Raw genomic sequence first — 19,781 nt, 5'->3', positions numbered from 1 at the left:
GCAAAACTCTCCACCGTTATCTGTCCTCAACACCTTTATCTTTTTCTCTGTCTGGTTTTCCACCAGAGCCTTAAATTCCTTAAACTTGTCAAGGACTTTAGATTTTTTCTTAAGGAAATATATCCATGTTTTCCTTGAGAAGTCATCTGTAAATGATACATAGTACATAGACTTACCTAGTGATGGAACCTTTACAGGTCCAAATACATCCCTGTGCACAAGCTCTAATATCTATTTTGCCCTCTTACCACCATAGGGGAAACTCACTCAATTCTGCTTCCAATATACACAATTTTCATAGAAATCAAAATCCAGAGAGCTATTACTCATACCTTCTACCATACCTTTACCATGAAGTATTCAAAGGCCCTTCTCTCCAATATGTCCAAGCCTTTGATGCCACAACATGGTCTTCTCTCCAGAGACCACTAGATTTTCTGCTCCACTTTCAGGAACCACACAGATGTTGCACCCATCAACAACAGTTCTACCTTATACCTTGTACAAAGTTCCAATCTGAACTCCCCGTATCAATACCAATGCTTCCTGAACCATCTTGCAGTATCCTTCTCGAACATTGTTTGTACACCTGCATCATCCAACTTGCTTACAAAAATTAGATTTCTAGCTAATGCAGGAATATGTAGGACACCCAGAAGTGTTCTAACCCTTCCACCTTGCAAATTCAACTTTACTTTTCCATGACCAACGATTCTAGCCTTCCTATCATCCCCTAAGAATACATCACCACCATCGTATTTCTCATACTCACAAAACCACTCTCTATGGGGGGTGAAGTGAAAGTATGCACCAGAGTCAATCAACCATACCTCATGATTTACATGTGTACTTGAAGAAGCCAAGTACACATCCCCACCTTCATCTGAGGTGGTTTTCACCTCTGCAGAAGGAGCATCATTAGATCCATTTCCTTTTTCAGAAGCTTTAGATTTACAATCCCTTTTGTAGTTGTTTCCAGGAAAACTAGTGTCTTTTCGATCTGCTAGTCCCACTAGGATTGGCAACTATCCTAGAAACAAACAATCAATGAAATTTGTGATTTCCTCTATGTATGATAGATAAGAGAGAAGCAAAGGGGACCAACTTGGATCTTCTGCTTGACTCCTTGCTTGATTTCTCTCCCCCTTGATAGAGCTTGCAACTCCTCTCCTACTTGTCTCGCTTAGAGAATACCTGTAGAAACAGAGTAACAAAACACCATCAAAGCATCTTGATCTATTATATCATAAACAATGCAGAATCATAAATACATTGAACATACAATGGCATTCACAAATAACAAGATTCACAAGTACACAATTGTATGGAGGAAAACTCAAAGAACTTTATTAAAATAGAAGGGAGAATTACAACCCAGCTGTCTGATCCAGCATCATCCTCCCAGCATCAAATTCCTCTTCACCTCATGAAAAGCAAGATCACCCAACAATACAATGCTCCTTCTCAAAGACAAACTAACAACACTTCCTTACAAATTACAAAATTCCAGCCTCCAGATCTCTCAGATGAGGGATCCATTTATAGATGTGTGCAAGGGTGTGAGTAATCTATGGGTTTTTTATTAGTGTCATTCCACTTGTATTTCTTGGTTCCACTTGGAGATTTCTTGGATCTCTTACTCATCCTTGGGTGAATTCAGAGAGGCAAGTGTCATAGGAGAAGTTTCTAGAAGATTCCATGAGCATCCACTTAGCAAATTGTCTCAGACATTTGTCCATTATCGCTCATCGCACCCCACAGAAGGCCTCTTTAGTATGCATTGCACCTAGCTAGTGTAGGAGTTAGTATGCATCGCACCTTAATAGTGGAGCAGTCAGTATGGTCTAGTTTTGGCCAGTTCTTAGTGATATTTTAGGTGGAACTTCTGGGGAATGATGTAATCAATTGACTATGATCCTTTAGGGTATGAAACAACACTTTTAGGGGTTAAAGAGCCCTTGGTTTATTGACATATAAGTTTGGGGTTGCAGTGCCCAAATATGTCTATAATAGTTGCCCCCAAAAGCATGAAGTCGTAAATCTTTTGATGTCGGGTGAAATGATTTATCATGAGGATCTGAGGTATTCAAACTGGAAGGTGACCTGTATAGGATACAATACAATACATCATCATCATATTATTTTCATGACCTAGCTGAGGTAGGCATTCCCATGCTCAGCTTTATAAATTCATTTTTCATGTACATAGGACAGACAATCATCTGCGGTTGCAGACTGGTGATTCTTAATATGTAGCGAGTCATCATCCCTTAGCTTGGATGATCATCTGTGCAGCTTTTGTGTACATTTGATGTCTTTATATTCCTGAATATATCGCAGCCTGGATGGATGAAACTAGATCCAGGGTCTTCAAACTTGTTCAGTCTTCACTCGATGTACAAGTCGATCCATGTGAAAAGATGTCCTGAAGTCGAACAAGGAAAGACATCACCTGATTACCAGCCAATATTGTAAGCTGTTAACATGGGCGAGAGGAATCACCGATAATTATAATGACCCTCAAGGCACTATAGTACAATTCACATGGTGTGAATGTATGATCCGATGTCGAACACCACTCAAAATCTCTCGGTCGAAGGCCATTGATGTAAACCTGTCGCCGGAAGTGAGAAAGTTGCCATTGAGGCAAGCAAGCTTCAAAGTACTGAAAGGGTTGTTTCTAAGTCAACTTCTTGGATAATGAGTTGACGTTGACAAGAAGTGACCTGTCGTAGGAGGACCTTAATGTATCCCACATCTACGACACGAAACGAAGCAAATTATTTTCTGGAGGTGAAAACGATATGATGATACAAGGTTCAGGAATGGCGGTCATGAAAATGAAGGGTGAAGGTATTGCAGTGGATGAGGTGTTAACTAGATGGTGAATTCTCTAAATTACTTCTCTTGAACATATCGATGACACTGAGATGGATTGGTAGTGTTAACCCCAAAATATGGATGGTATGGAGGACCAATGGTGATATGACCGGTGAACGGAATAACCCAAACCGACTCAATCATGGTGATTGAGTGAGAGTGTCATGTTCAAGTGCGAACTTCTACCAATAAAATTCTTCAAGTTTTCTTCCCTTTTTACCCAGTCATTGCTGACCAGTACCTCTTTATTTTTGTCAAGCTTGAGGAGGATAACATATGCTTGTTCTATAATTTTCCCTTCGGGCAAACCTGTCGCTATGTTTTAGCGAGCCTAGCGATAGTGAAACTCGTTCCTATTTGGGTGGACAATTTTGTCGCTATTGTTTTAAAGAGTTTAATGACAAGGATAACTCGTTCCTTTTCATGTTTAGAGATTTTAAAAAAGGATGAAAAGGAAACTCCAGCAGTTCTTTTTCGTAGCATAATCCCTTAAGTTCAAAAAAGATTAATACGAAAGGGATGACTGTTCTATCACTTTAGCGAGCTGAAAAAGATGCACTCAATTTTTTTTGTGGGATAATCCCTCAGGTCCAAAAATACTAAAATATACAGGAGGGATGGCACTTCCAATAACTTTAGTAAGCTGGAGAGGCCAATAGCTTGACAATCTTTTCATATTTAACGAGTTTGAAAAGAGTTTAAAGGAGACTCGTTTTTTAGGAACGAGTGGTGCTTTAGGGTAGTAACTGGTTCTGGATAAGCTTGGAACTCCTCAAAACATGGTTATGTGAAGAGGGTGGCTACCAGGACCACTCATCGCAATTGTTCCTCAAAAAGGTAAACAATCAAGTGGAAGCGTATGATCGGCCAAAAGAATGGAGGTGATGGTAGGAACACAACCAAGGCTCAAAAGGCTAATAGCAAGGCAATCACAAAGGTTATTTATCGAAGGTGGGTTCATTTTTTAACGAGCTTGAACTCTAGGGAAACATATGCTTAGTTGGTAGGTTCAGTTTTTAATGAGCTTTAACCTTGCGGAAACATTTCTCATTGCCTTTTTATGTAGGCTAGGAACGACCAAACTAAACAGCTAGAAAACTAGAAAGTTAAGGAACTACTGAGGTTAGGTACGATGGTTTCATCTGCAGAACAGTCAAAATGCTTCCTTTGATTCATTTATAGCGTAGACAAAGGTGAATGGTGGATCAGACCAATCACCTAACCTAAGAAGTTGGAAACACTAAAAAGCTAAAAAGCTAAAAAGTTAAAAAGCTAAATAGCTAAAAAATGAAATTGGTCATTTTTAGTTTTCATAAAAAGGTTTGCATGCCCCCAGGTATTGAGAAAAGGAGAGTCTCCACGTAACCATACGGAAATCACTGCGGTTAAGCAGGATTGTTTTTTGTCATCGGAGCCAACGAAACATTTCCTTGGCTTTTTCCATCGAATAGACAAAGGTGAATGGTGTGAGATAACACTTCCAATCGCATAACCTATAGGGAAACCTATCATTTCAGCTGGGTTCATCTACTAAAGCAGACCAGGGTGCATGCCCCCTAAGCTTCGTTACATTCACCGGATTACTCTCGAAAATTAGGTGGATGGAATGAAGGTTGAAGAGACACTTTTGACACAGTAGGACCATTTAGGGATGATGTTTGTCTTGAAGCTGTGCTTGAACCAGGGAATGTATGCTGGTCAATAGTGATAATTTTGTGTTCATGCAGGAAACACATCACTCAAAAGAGCATCGAGACAATAGCTTCCATGTTGTAAACATAATCGCGTCCAATGAGTATATTGTAATCTAACAGTCCTTGGACTACCATCACATTCAAGTGAACGGTTTTCCTTCCCAAAGTTATTAGCAACTTAGGAAGGATCCCTAACGGTCGATTGGTTCCTTTATCAAAGCCTGACAAATTCTGTGTCACAGGCATAAGTGATGGTGAACCAAGCGCTTTCCAAGTAGTTGAGGAAAGGATACTCATTGAAGCCCCTTCATCTATGATAGCACCAGACACGATCATTTTGTAAACTTGTACTATGATCTGGAATGGTACATTTGAAGGAAGACGAGATCTTGCTAGTCGATTCCAATCAAAGGAAGCGATTAGACTACTTGGAGGGGATACCGAATAAATGGTTGAATGAACCCATTGAACTGGGGGATTTTCCTCCTGTTGTAAAGGAATGGGAAGATTGCCCCCAAGTTCATCAGACTATGTATCAACAAAAAGAATTTGAACGGTATCGTTCTCATTCTCTTTGGAAATTGTATCATCTGAAGGCGGACCTTCTGAAGGCAAGACTGGGTCGACTGCCATCTTGACCTATTGACTTTGGTTCGGTATTGACTCAGAAGATTCACTCTTAACGATAGGTGTTTCGACCGATGATTGAGTTATGCCAATTAGATTTTCAACTATTAAAGGACTTGAGGTGAGTTTCTTGTATCCAGATGGAAGTCACTACGGTGAAGCAGGACGGTTACGCAAGAATCTTTTGGCCTCATCCAAAAAAGGACAATGGGGAAGGTGATGGTCCCCTTCACATAATCCACATGGAATTTTGACCTTTCCTTTCTGTCCAGGAACTTCATTTTCACTAGTTGATGGTGTACTGTCAACATGATCACCAAAGGTTGATGACACCAGATGGTGCGAATGGGGAGACCATTCTCTCAAGATCCACGGAATGCAAGGACAATCTCGATGAAAATGGTTTCCTCTGCAAATTACACAAGGTTATTTAGGAGATTTAATGTGCGGATTTTCACCAGATGATTCTTTGTTTCCCCCTTGCTTAGCTGAATTCTTTTTCTTCTTATCCTTCCATTTCTTCTTCTTCTCAGCTACTTGGTTACTAGTATCACTATTTTCACCAAGAAAAGAGGAAGAAGGGGAGGGAGAAACAAACAAAGTAGAAGGTGAATGGTCAACTTTAGTATCAAATGGTTGCTGATTCGATTGTTGAGGAATTATGGTATTTTGAACGACAGAGGTTGAGAATAGCCATACCAGTAGACCAATTGTGATTCCTGGAAGGGACAATGTGGCCATATATAAAGCACCAATATTTCCCCAAGAAGAAAATGGACTAGGATTCCCCTCAAGAGGGATTCCTTGATTGGCGAACTCCATTATCTCAACCTACGACCAACGAAGGAACAGGGATGTTATTTTGAATTTAATAAATTTTAATGACGCTTTGACACAACTTTGCTTTTTCAATTTTTAAGAGTCGAGAAAAAGTTAAAGATGATTCTAGTCGCCTTCAATTTTTAATGAGCCTGAAGTGACAAGTGGTCAGATGGACCTTTTATTTTAAGGAGTCGAAAAGGAATGAAAGTGACTACTCTGGAAATATAGACAGAGGGATTATCAAGCCAATCGCAAAACTGCAATATACACCTTGGTGGTAAATTAAAGAGAAATTACCAAGGACTTATGTATGGCAGTCAATCTTCCTGAATGCTGTGTTCAGTGCATTGCGATCGATAGGGCGACAGACATGGCTTCCTATGGATAAGGGATATAAGCCTATTGTGGCCTCCCAATATATACTCAACAGTACGAGGAGCACAAGTCCATGCTAGCACTTGTCGTATCAAAGAGGAGGAATCACCCAACCTTCGATGAAAATGATAGTTACTAGATTTTACGATGCCATAACATGTTTCTAGCCTAGACCTCTAGATGTGTTGCATTAGGTTCTAAAGCATTGTTAAGTTCATTGAGATTTATTTTAGAGTTGATCTTGTTTAGAAGTTTGTCTTTAAAGGTTCACCGCGTGATGTAGATGTAAAATTCCTAAATATGCAATCTAAAATGATAAACAATCGTTGTTTATTTTTAGCAATGAAAATCCTAGCTACTAAGGAAAGAAGATTACGATTCTTTCAAACAAAGAGCAAAGAGCACACACTAAATGCACTTTTCCTAAATCATTTTTCACACACAGTGTAAGTGCAAATGCAAATGCACGTATTTGTTTTTCGTTCCCCTTAATGTGAAGAATGCCAGAAAGGAAAATTAAGTATAGATTTGACCTATTTTCTTCAAAGCGACATTTTGACAATTTCTTTTCAAAATGAAAGGAAGAATAAACGAAACTTTTTGATTTCGATAGAAAAATACTTTCAACACTTCAAACATTAACAATTCAAGTCAAATACATGACAAAAGTTCAATCGACTATCTAGAGAAGGAAGACTTTATGACACTTCTCTTTTTTGAAAAAAACGACAGTTCGATTTAAGCAACTTTTCAACGAAGGACTGTAAATGATCGAAAAATACGTAAAAAAATTTACTAATCATAATCAATTGAGACTGAACTATGTAAAGCAAGGAAGCTTCAGCAATGAGATACTATTCATAAGCAACAGAAACAACTAAACAGAGCTGAAAGCAAAGACAAAATCCCCCAAATTTCAGGAGGAGAAATAGGATCACTCAGTCATCGCACTTGTGCTTCACAGAAACAGGGATGCATCACACCTGCTACACTTAGGAGGTGCGATGCATACTGTCTTCCAGTTACAGACAGTGCGATGGGTCAGGGAGCGCAACTCAGATGGGTTTTAGCTCAAATTTGCAGCTAATGTCAATGAGTTAAACTGAGCTATTATGAACAGTAAAGAAAGAATTAAAGGGGTATGATCTTAAGAGGTTATTGAGCTACCAACACGGCATCTAGAATGTTTGTAAGTCAGATGTTCAAATCATAAACTAAACTGGATATTGAGTGAAGCAGTAGACCAAGAGCAGTTCGAAGGCTATCTGGATAACTTCAGGCTCCATCAATAGTTTATAAAGAAAACAATAAACAACAAAAAAACAAACTATTCACTCCGCAACGGAGTCGCCATTTTGTTTTTGGGAAAATTAGTGTCTTTTCGATCCGCTAGTCCCACTAGGATTAACAACTATCCTAGAAACAAACAATCAAAGCAATTTGTGATTTCCTCTATGTATGGTAGATAAGAGAGAAGCAAAGGGGACCAACCTGGATCTTCCACTTGACTCCTTGCTTGATTTCTCTCCCCCTTGATAGAGATTGCAACTCCTCTCCTACTTGTCCCATTTAGAGAATACTTGTAGAAACAAAGTAACAAAACACCATCAAAGCATCTCGATCTATTATGTCATAAACAATGCAGAATCATAAATACATTGAACATACAATGGCATTCACAAATAACAAGATTCACAAGTACACAATTGTATGGAGGAAAACTCAAAGAAATTTATTAAAATAGAAGGGAGAATTACAACCCAGCTGTCTGATCCAGCATCAAATCCCTCTTCACCTCATGAAAAGCAAGATCACCCAACAATACAATGCTCCTTCTCAAAGACAAACTAACAGCACTTCCTTACAAATTACAAAATTCCAGCCTCCAGATGTCTCAGATGAGGGATCCATATATAGATGTCTGCAAGGGTTTGAGTCATCTCTAGGTTTTTTATTAGTGTCATTCCACTTGTATTTCTTGGTTCCACTTGGATATTTATTGGATCTTTTACTCATTCCTGGGCGAATTCAGAGACGCAAGTGTCGTAGGAGAAGTTTCTAGAAGATTCCATGAGCATCCACTTAGCAAACTGTCTCAGACATTTGTCCATTATCACTCATCCCACCCCAAAAAAGGCCTCTTCAGTATTCATCGCACATGGTTAGTGTAGGAGTCAGCATGCATCACACCTTGATAGTGGAGTAGTCAGTATGATCCAGTTTTGGCTAGTTCTGAGTGGTTTTTCAAGTGGAACTTCTGGGGAATGATGTAATCATTTGACTATGATCCTTTAGGGTATGAAACAAAAATTTTAGGGGTTAAAGAGCCCTTGGTTTATCGACATATAATATTGTGGTTGCAGTGCCCAAATATGTTTATAACAATAGTGCCCTTCCTTTCAACATTTCTAGCACACCACCTTTACAGGTTTTCCTGGAGATTTAGATCTCCCTCTAGATTTAGATCTCCCACTCGATGACTTTTTTTTGTTTCTTTTCCAGGATTGTTCGTGCAAACAAGGCATCACCATTCTGGATATCCATATTTTTCCGTCTCATTTCCTCCGTCAGCATGGATGAGACTATTTCATCAAACTGCAAGGTAGTTGCATTACTACCTATTGCAATAACCAAACTATCCCATGAATCTGGTAGAGAACACAACAAACTAATGCACTTATCTTCATCTAAAATTTTGATATCAATAGACAATAACTGAATTACCATAGTATTAAACACATTCAGATGCTCTATCCCCGAGTCTCCATCTTTCATCCTCAGGTTATACAGATTTTTCCGTAGGAACAATTTATTCACCAGAGACTTAGATTGGTACAAAGTCCCTAACTTATCCCACAAAGCCTTTGCCATAGCTTCCCTTGATACATTCAACAATACTGAATTTAAGGCAAAAAATATTATTGTGCTCTTTGCCTTCTGATCCAACTTCTTCCATTCTTCATTAGACACTCCCGTTGGTTTAGTACCCAGATCTACCATGATCCACTGACCTTTATCCACCAACAGATCCTCCATCTTGAGTTTCCACAACTCAAAACTCTGACCATTAAATTTCTTGATGTCTATCTTTCCACTGCTCACCATCTTCTTTCACTACTAGAATCTATCCTACAAATCTCGCACTGAACAGAGTCTACCACAGGCTCGAGCGAAACCCCTCAGCGATGAAGGTGTCCCCTTGCAACCAAAACAAATCTAATACCAAATGTAGGTTTTAACCCTGTATAGAAATTACCTGCATAAGAATTCTAAAACACAGAAAATAAACAATGCAAGATCATAACACATAGAACACATATACACAGAGATTTCCCCTGGATCCCAAAACTGGGACTACTAGCTTGATTTTTCATTATGTTCCTTTCAATGTTACAATACATATTTATACATGCCGAAGCATCCAATACCATGGACTGAAAACCATTGCATCCAAAACCATGGACCGAAAACCATCGCGTCCAAAACCATGGATCGAAAACCATCGTGCCCAAGACCATGTGCGAAAATCATGCACAAAACCATAGGTAGGTACGCCCAACCTCACATAGGGTCCAAAACCAAAATTTTCTGGGGCGCTGCCGTAGACCCCATAGAGTGGGGTTACCTACACCCCTCAAACCTCCCATGACTCCCCCCGCTATGCAATCGACGCAACGAAGGCAGGGCTCTACCCCCCTTCTAACCCCTCGGTTAACTATGTGGGCTAGTCGTGGAAAGAATATAACACAACCCAATAATTATCAGTCCCTATCTACAAACCACATGACCCAGTAGAGTCCCCAAAGGAACACAAAACGGGAATTTCTTTAGATTGAGTGCAATCTGGTACCTTCAACAAGTATCTAGCATCAGGTGCAAACTTGCCACATGGCGTTTTACCAGCCCAAACACAGTCCAATCATCAAAGTACACCTCCAGAAACTTATGAATGAATTCTTTGAATGCATCAATGTCTACGCACGAAAAAATCACAGGCACATTATTTAATCTGAAGACATTACAATGTACTGAAAACATCCCAACTCAGTTGCGAAGGTCATCTTGCTTCTATCTTCAGGCGTGATTTTGATCAGATGGTACCTAGAGAACCCATCAGTGAAGGAGTATGCTTCCTGGCCACCTACATTATCCAATTCCTCATCAGTGAACAAAGTCCAGAAAGGATCATGTATGCAAGCGTCATTCAACTTCCTGAGATCTACGCATATCCTTATTTCATCCTTCTGCTTCTTTTCATGTACCACCATTGGGATCACGCGATTAGATTCTTCTACGGGCTCAATGATGCTTGTTGCGAGCATCTTGTCTAGCTCTAAGCAAACCTTCTCCTTATACTTCATATTGATATGGTAAGGTCTTTGCTTAATCAGCTTCGCGTTGGGTTTTAACGTGATCTTCATAACGCCCAAGTCTCCTATTATCCCCTTTAGCTCCGTAAGCTTGGTAGGGAACAAATCCTAGTATTCATGGAGCAATTCAGCGACCCTATCTACCATTGCGTCATCCCAGTAATCTCCAATCTTTGTGAATTTGGGTTCCGTCTTCGTACCAATATTTACCTGTTTTGTTTTTAGTGGTGCAGTTATATCAGGATTCTCAATCTGCGGTCCCTTGACCTCACGATGACCCTCGATTTTAGGGATATTAATCTTTCATGGATCCTCGTCTTCTTCTTCAGTAGTCACATTATAGCATTCCAGTGTGTGGCTCAGCTGAGTAGTCCAATCGGGTTGAATTAGATCCAAAGGATCTTGCGGTATCCTAAAGATTGTTGCTTTAACTTCTTGTAGCGCTTTGTTAATACAGTCAAACCCATCTTCGAAGTTGAATGTCATTATGAATCCTTCATGCAGAATATCTCATTCACCTGTGCCATGGTAGAGCTTTGTCTCCAAGTAGCAGTTCATCAGGATGACATCCAAGTTATGACAGAACAAGTGCACCCATTCAGGTTGGGGTTTCGCTCCATAAGTGTTAGACCATTTGGCCAAGTGTGCATGTGGATCATCCTTCCCATCATATTTGTTTGTCATTCGTACCTTTAGATTCCTTTTATTTTTCCTCTTTCTTCCATTAAGCCTTTTCCGTTGATGATTGCAGAAATAGGGAAGCATTTTCATAAATCCATTGCTCCGTCAAGTGGTTACAATATCCTAGCTGTAGGTATGAATGTTGACATTTATCATGTGGTTTTTTCCACTGTAATCTTTGGGATTATTCCCTATTCTAAACTGGCTTCATCCTCTGAAGTCATCGGGGTTCTTCCCTGTGCCTCTTTACCTTTTTGCAGCATTGTGAAGACTACTTCTTGTAGTCTTCCTATAGGGCCACCTCTTCCTTCTGCTCATGACACTCTAAAACCAGTTTATGGATTCCTCTCGTCTATGACTGTATTTTTCTAAGTTCCCATGATTGAGGTTCCTGTAGTGGTTGAGGCACGTTATGAGGAATTTTTTTTTACAGGAGTTGATTCATTTGCAGGTTCAATGGCTTGTGGCCAAGGCTCATTGATCTTCATTTTTGGATTTTCAAGAAGTGGAAACCTCTAATTTTTGATGCTTTGAAGATCTACCCATTGGTGATAGGTTTTTTATTGTTGTATTTGACAAACTTGAAGAAATAACTTTAATTTCTAGCTCTGGTCTGTGGTTTTTGGGTAGCACAAGGATCTCTATGCAGCCTTGGTTTCCCTCCTTCAAACCACTCATAGCTTCAATAACGATTTCTCTAATTTGGGTAAGGCTCCCTAATATTCCTTGCATTTGAGGAATCATGCTTCCTTGAATTCAATTGGTGATTCTTTATGCAAATTCTACTGTTGAGGTGATGATAACAAAATCTACATAAAAGCCCACATATGCAAGACATATGCTTGCATATGTGTGGAAATGGATTTTAGTAAAGGTATTCTAGCTAAAATTAAGTTAACCGTTCCTGGATATATTTCAATACAAAAATTAGACTACGCAAATATCTCCTTTCATTGTAGAGCCTACTACTAGACTTTAACATTCTCTCAAATCATGTCCCAAAGTTGGGAAGAATAAAGATAAGAATATGAGTCATAAAACTTGTTGGTGGTGTTGAAAAATGTAGCTTTAGTTGGTACTTTCCTTGGCATATTATTGGAGAAAATTAAAATTTTATTCTTGTCAAGTTGGCTTCCTAAAATATTAGGTTAGGTCCATGGTATAAAAGGTGGCTTTTCAAGGGTTGTGACCTTCACATTGATCACTTTAAATAGAGCCAAGTTGGAGGTCATTTGGTATCGAATTATCACATAAAAAAAAAACATGGTCTCAAAGCTAAGGTGATGAAGAAGGAAGTCTAAAGGTCACAACTTTTTGGCATATTTACAATAGTTACAAATAAAGGTCTATAACATTCAGTAATGTCCAAATATTACATTTTTCTGAGGTCTACTTTGTTATTCAATGTCCAAGCTCAAATAGTCAGTTTGAATATTTGTAACATGATCTAAAATTATGAGACATCCAATCTACTATATCAAATATATTGTGGTGATATTTTTGAGGTCTACAATATCAACTATAGGATTGTATCTTTAAGCAAGGAAGAATGCATATTTAAGAGTGATGGTCTGAAATTTCCATAGGCTTCAGAGCTCCGTCTGAGATAGAGAAGAAACCCTTTCTCTTATGACTGCATGAATTTTTATTGCAGGCCGAAAGGGACAATCTTATGTGCATATGAGCTAAAGTAGATGATTATTGTTGTGGCTTATCTCTCGTATAATTCCTTACAGAGATTAGATTCAGATTGTGGCTTGCATTCTATAGTGATCGTATTCACACTCTTTTTATCTCTGTAGTTTGCATCAACTGTAGCTCATACAATATCACTATGATCATAATTGTTCTATGGTCCGCATTAGGTTTGTTGTGAAATCCTTATCTTTTATCATCAATGACTTCTGTGTGGCTTGCATTCTCAAGAGGATCATGTATATATATATATATATATATATATATATATATATGTATGTATGTATGTATGTATGTATGTATGTATGTATATATGTATGTATGTATATGTATGTATATATATACATACATACATATACATATACATACATACATACATACATACATACATACATAAATATATATATATATATATATATATATATATATATATATATATATATAGTGTGTGTGTGGATTTGTGGCATCAAAATTTGTGGTCAATCTAAACAACCATGAAGAAGTTTGAAACAAAACTTATGAAAGAATTTGATAATATTTCTTGAGTATGATTAGATCTTGTGATATCTTTGAGAATAGTTTGAATTAGAGAATCAAATCAAGGTAACATAAGAAATCTATGTGAAAGTCTCCACATCAGGGTTTGAGTTATGAAGATCTATAATCATTAAAACAAATAGAACTGCAATGATGTTTGGCAACCAAAAGGTTTAAGTTATCTGGGTTTCAAAGAACCATCTCTGGAGTAGTGAGTATATCTCTTCATAAAATAGAACTATGAAAAGTATAACAAGCGAGTGACATAAACGAAGGCTTTATAAATTGTGACACCAAAGGTTCTCTTGATGATATTGACATTTGAAAATGACATGGATGATGTTATTGGATTGTTTAATGGTGATCTAGACTCGATGATGCTTACACATTGATGTTGATGATGATGCTTTCTCCTTGAAGATGATAATGTGGAATTCTTGATGATCTGAAGTTATTTAATGCTGAGTTGGTCAAGTTCAATGCCTTGATGATATAAGCAAGTTTTTTTTTGTTATTGCTATTTTTTAATGTAAGTAATATTTTTTGTTATTTAGACATAATCATTTGCACAATAAGTAATTGAGTAAGCAAGAGCGAGATTCTTGATGTTTGATAATTCTTTAAATTAAAATTAATCAAACATCTATAATCATTTCAGTTTTTTTTCATTATAGCCTCCATTGATTATTACAAAATATAATTATTTTATTTTAAAATGGATATATGTCAACACAATATTGAGCATGAAAGCAATTACACAATTCTCTCATGCTTAGTTGTAAAATGGCAATGTAAATTCATTATGAATTAAAAAAAAGAAAAAAGTTGTAAAATGGCAATGTAAATTCATTATGAATTTAAAAAAAGACAAAAATAGACAAATTATTTTATATTTACTTTCAATTACTTTAACCACTCTATATATATATTTTTAATAAAGATTTAAAAACTTAAAAAATTAATTAATTAAAGTAAAAATATCTCTAAATACAGAAATATGAAATATGACGGTGGTAATGATAAATTAAGAACCATTTGATCATATAATTTAAGATAATAATTCACATTAATCAATAACCATTTAATCAATAAGAATATTAAAATACAATAAGTATAAATTTTTTTCTCTCTCTAATTTATATATTTACTTATCTATTTATATAGGGTTTATTTGAATCATGTGGTGAAATATTTTTGAAAAATATAAAGTTTAAAGATTTTTTTGCTTCTAATTACTTTACATGAAATTATATTAAAACAACATGCATAGCATATTCATATTTATTGTTTATTATAATTGACATTGCCTTTTCTATTTAGAAAATAGTTTATTTTTATTTTAAAAGAAACATATGTTAACTCAATATCATGAAACAGACACATAATTAGACATAATTATTTATTACAATTTAATAAAATGGATATATATAACATTATATTCACTAACCATCTTCTATTATTAAAAAATATATATAAATATCATCCGCCAAATGATACACCCAGTTAAGTAACTGAGTGTCCCAGGAAGATTGAAAATTTAGTTAAATCAGAATAGAAAGATTTAGTTAAGTGAATTATCAAATGGAAAGTCAAGTCATGACGGGCAGATGGATTGTTTGTCTCTTTCACACGTGAAATTAGATGAATAGGTTGCATGGAGACCTGGATGGATAAAGTTGCATCATCAATAGGGTTTAAATCTGCGAATGTCCCATTGAAAGTTGCATTGCAAGGCGCTGCACTGTGATAACAACGTTGGTCGCCATCTACTGAACGTATAAGGTGCGGAATTCAATTTTATACAGACCACGGCCACGATTCAGATCCCTTCTTCAATATTCCTGGTTCTGTAGAGCCTGATGGCGGCAGGTTCTGTGCACCCAGTGGCAGTGGGAGTGTCACACGAAAGAGCATAGCAATACCATGCTCTATGTCGTTATTGCGAGCGGATCCATCTTCGGTTATGATGTCGGGATATCTGGTATATATATATATATATATGTAAATAATAATAATGCCATGAATTGATATTCACTTTCAGTTTAGTAAATAATAATGCCATGAATTGATATTCATCAGAAGACAATAATTGAAACCTGAATGAATGGATTTATTAAATTCTGTGCGTGTGACTGTGCTGTGTTGTGAATAAGTACCTTGCTTCAATGGATTTATTGAATTCTGTGCTGTGTTGTGAATAAGTACAGGTGGAGTGACATCCATGGATCCGTTTTTGGAGAAATTCTTCCCCTTAGTGTACCAGAGGAAGCATTATGAAAATGACCATGATACCGATTACTGCAAGTACAACAACCAAGGCCTGGCTATGTTCACCTCGTCCCTCTACGTTGCAGGCCTTGTTGCTTCGCTGGTTGCGTCTTCTATGACGAGGAAATATGGACGCAAGGCCACTATTATCAGCGGAGGTACCAGTTTCATCGTAGGCGCTTCTCTGAACGCCAGTGCCGTGAATTTGGCAATGCTCATTTTTGGGCGCATTATGCTTGGTGTCGGAATTGGCTTCGCAAATCAGGTAAATAAAATTAGCTAGATTGGATTTGCGGGTAACCAATGATTTAGTCATTTGTCTTTGAAATTCAACTTAGAAGGACTCTGGATTCCAGTCCCACTTAGAATGACTTAGGTAACCTAACCTACACAGAGGTTTTAGTCTGCGCTTTTAGAACGAACCAATTGGGTTTGCATTAGACTTTTTTAATAATAGTTTGGATCTGAATCATGACGTGGGAACTTTTTTAAGCAGTTGTCTATAAGGCGACTTTTTGAAAGCCTTTCCGGCAGGTTTTTCCGGTCGAAATCCGGTAGGAATTTATTGGAATCGCAAGTTTGATAGCTAGTTTCTGCACAATGAAAGCGTCCCAGGTGTTTTTCAGGGTGCTGAATCCAAATATGCAGTTAAAAAACCATTTTAACTGTAACAAATCAAGATTTAACCTCAATTTCTTCCGCCGGATTCCGTCACCGGAATCTCCAAAAAGTCGCATTATAGACAACTCCCTTTTTTAATAATAGTTTGGCTGATTCCAAGGACTTGGGTTTGCACTTGCAGAGTCTTTTATTAGTTCGAATTTGAATTTGAATTTGAATTTGAATGAATTAATGGGTTGACAGATTTTTATTTTTTGTTTCAAGGCCGTTCCTCTGTACCTGTCAGAGCTGGCTCCTCCAAAACTCCGCGGAGGACTCAATATGTTGTTCCAATTGGCCACAACACTTGGGATTTTCACAGCAAATTTGGTTAATTACGGCACTCAGAACATAACACCGTGGGGATGGCGTCTTTCTCTGGGTTTGGCTGCTGTTCCTGCACTTTTGATGACAGTTGGAGGGATGTTCCTTCCTGAGACTCCCAACAGTCTGATAGAACGTGGCCGTCTAGGCGAAGGGAGAAGACGAGGGGCACCAAGCATGTAGATGCAAATGCTTCCCTCTATTCCTCCGTTTTGACCGGAGCTATTCTTTTTCTTTCCGCCCTCCTATCAATTGCAACTGTTGACAAGTGGGGGCGCAGACCCTTGCTACTTGGTGGCGGCATTATGATGATACTATGTCAGGTATGAGAGAGGGTACGCACGTGCGTTTTTTATTTATTTTTTTGTTGCATCCGGTTTTTGTATACATCAACTTTCAGTTGGTGTAACCAAGGCTTCCAACATAACATGCTCCGCAGCAGATTATGGACAGAGTTTTGGCCTCTTTTTTTTCGCATTCTTGCTGCTTTGCTTTCTGCTGGCTTCATCAGTAACAATATTATCTTATTTTCTTCGCAGGTTGCTGTTGGCATAGTCTTGGCCCTAAAGTTTGGAGGAGACCAACAACTATCCAAAGGATTCTCAGCATTGCTGGTAGCAGCCATCTGTTTATTTGTGGCTGCATTTGGGTGGTCATGGGGTCCTCTTGGACCAAAGGATTCTCAGCATTGCTGGTAGCAGCCATCTGTTTATTTGTGGCTGCATTTGGGTGGTCATGGGGTCCTCTTCTCAGCATTGCTGGTAGCAGCCATCTGTTTATTTGTGGCTGCATTTGGGTGGTCATGGGGTCCTCTTGGATGGACTGTGCCCAGTGAAATTTTCCCACTGGAAACCCGCTCTGCTGGACAGGCCATAACTGTCTCTGTAAACCTCCTCTTCACATTTGCAATTGCACAATCCTTCCTATATCTTTTATGTACGTTCAAGTACTTTGCAGGCTGGGTTTGTATCATGACTGCCTTTGTATACTTCTTCCTGCCTGAGACTAAGGGTGTGCCCATTGAAGAAATGATTCTTCAATGGAGAAAGCACTGGTTTTGGAAGAAAATCGTTCCATGTATGGATGAGGAAGTGGTCAAAAGGCCATATGTGTGATTTTACTAATTTCATGTGAGAGTTTGACTCCTCTAATTTATTTCCACAACATTCATATATCTAAAATCTCATCTGAGTAGTTTCTTTTATTTTATATATGCTGAAAATCTGCATATCCATGTAACAGTTCAGTATATGTATAAAATGATACACATCGAAATACTTTTATATATGCACGGGCAGGCACTTTTATATTTGAGCATTTATAAAAATACCTCTAAATATAAGTGAAGGATTAAAAATGCATGTGCCAATATGGAAGCACCTATGTATATGTGTGTGAATTGCTGTGGAATTGCTTTTATGCAACCGTATATGTAAATTGTGGTTCATTATATAGACATATACGGATGCACTTTCATATATGTGTGATACTCTCATATATGTGTGAAATGTTTCTATATATACGTTAAATATTTTTGTATTTATATTTATACGAAAGCATTTTTATATATATACAATGTATATATGTAAATAAAAATATTATTTTATATAAACATCAAAGAATTTTTCTTGCATATATATGGAAGCATTTTTATATGTGATTGCATATATGTATATATATGTCTTCTATGTATGCACATATTTGGCACAATGAGGTTTTTGGTTGTGAGCCTATTGCTCAAGTGCCTCAAGGCATAATTAAGAGAGGGCCAAAATGGGATACCCCTGAATGCATGGGGATTTGAACCTTCAGGGTATTAATGGCACACCATTTGGATATGGAAGGCTAGGGCCTACACTTTGTGCGGCAGAGAAGGAAGGAAATAAGAGTTCGGGCAAAACACCCTCCGAATCTAATGAAATACGATAGGAGAATGTTTCTCTAGAATTCTTGGGTTGCAGTCTCATCCTAGATTCCATAATGAAGTTACCTATTTTTTGTCTATTTTTAGCTATTAAGATATCTCACAACCGAATCCATCACATAAAAATATTAGTTGTCGAAATATTTCGAACCATCCAATATGGTTCATCATAATGACATGTGTTTTGCAGGAAACAATTTACAAAATGAAAATCCTATTTTTGGTTGCACAATTGGATAGAATATTAAAATCTTCAAAGCAAATTCCTCTAATAGACCCATCGTAATGTACAAAAAATGTCCTATCTACTTCAATGTTGGAGGGCACCAAGGCCTTCCCTCTAGATCCCGACCCATCAAGTATCTATTGAATGGATATATCTCAATACCATATTATTTAATTATATCCACACCTTTAGTCATTGTTACTCTACCCGATTTGTCCAAAAGAACAAGGCACAAATTTCCATCAACATAAAGGGTCTAATCAAGCTTCTTCCTTGTAATTTCATCCAAGAACGGTAGGGAAATCCATGGCATGGTCTAGTGGTATTTCTTAAATGACTTCTTATTACAATTTGTATAAATGACTATTTCTCAAAGTCACCTATATCTAATTATTTCAAACATACTTCATACAAAACAAAGGCGAATTACCAACATCAAGGGGATCAATGGGAAGAGAAGTATAGACCCAATTATTTTCCATCATTTTCCACTTCTATTGTATTCAAAGAACGAGTTTGAATCTCCTTTATTCTTTGATTTCCTAAGAAGGTATGAATCTCATATTATTCTCATATTCAAAATGAGCCCAAAACCTTTTTAGGAAAATGTAAACCACATGTGAGGAGTTTTCATGGGAATACTCAAGGTTGCATTTCTATTTGAGAAGGAAAGTGAGCCCAAAACTTGACCTTGTTGG

General features: G+C 37.5%; 1 pseudogene; it reads left to right on the top strand.

Annotated features, from left to right (window-relative positions):
• LOC149145182 (sugar transport protein 7-like) overlaps positions 1-18,048 on the top strand; it is a 52,424-nt pseudogene extending 34,376 nt beyond the window's left edge.
• The last annotated feature ends 1,733 nt before the right edge of the window (positions 18,049-19,781 follow it).

The sequence above is a fragment of the Pinus tabuliformis genome, chromosome X, assembly GCF_031772625.1.
Source record: "Pinus tabuliformis cultivar Carrire ecotype Pingquan chromosome X, CPIR1, whole genome shotgun sequence".
Lineage (NCBI taxonomy): Eukaryota > Viridiplantae > Streptophyta > Pinopsida > Pinales > Pinaceae > Pinus > Pinus tabuliformis.
The sequence above is the reverse complement of the archived record's forward strand: the minus strand, read 5'-3'. Positions and strand labels throughout refer to the sequence as shown.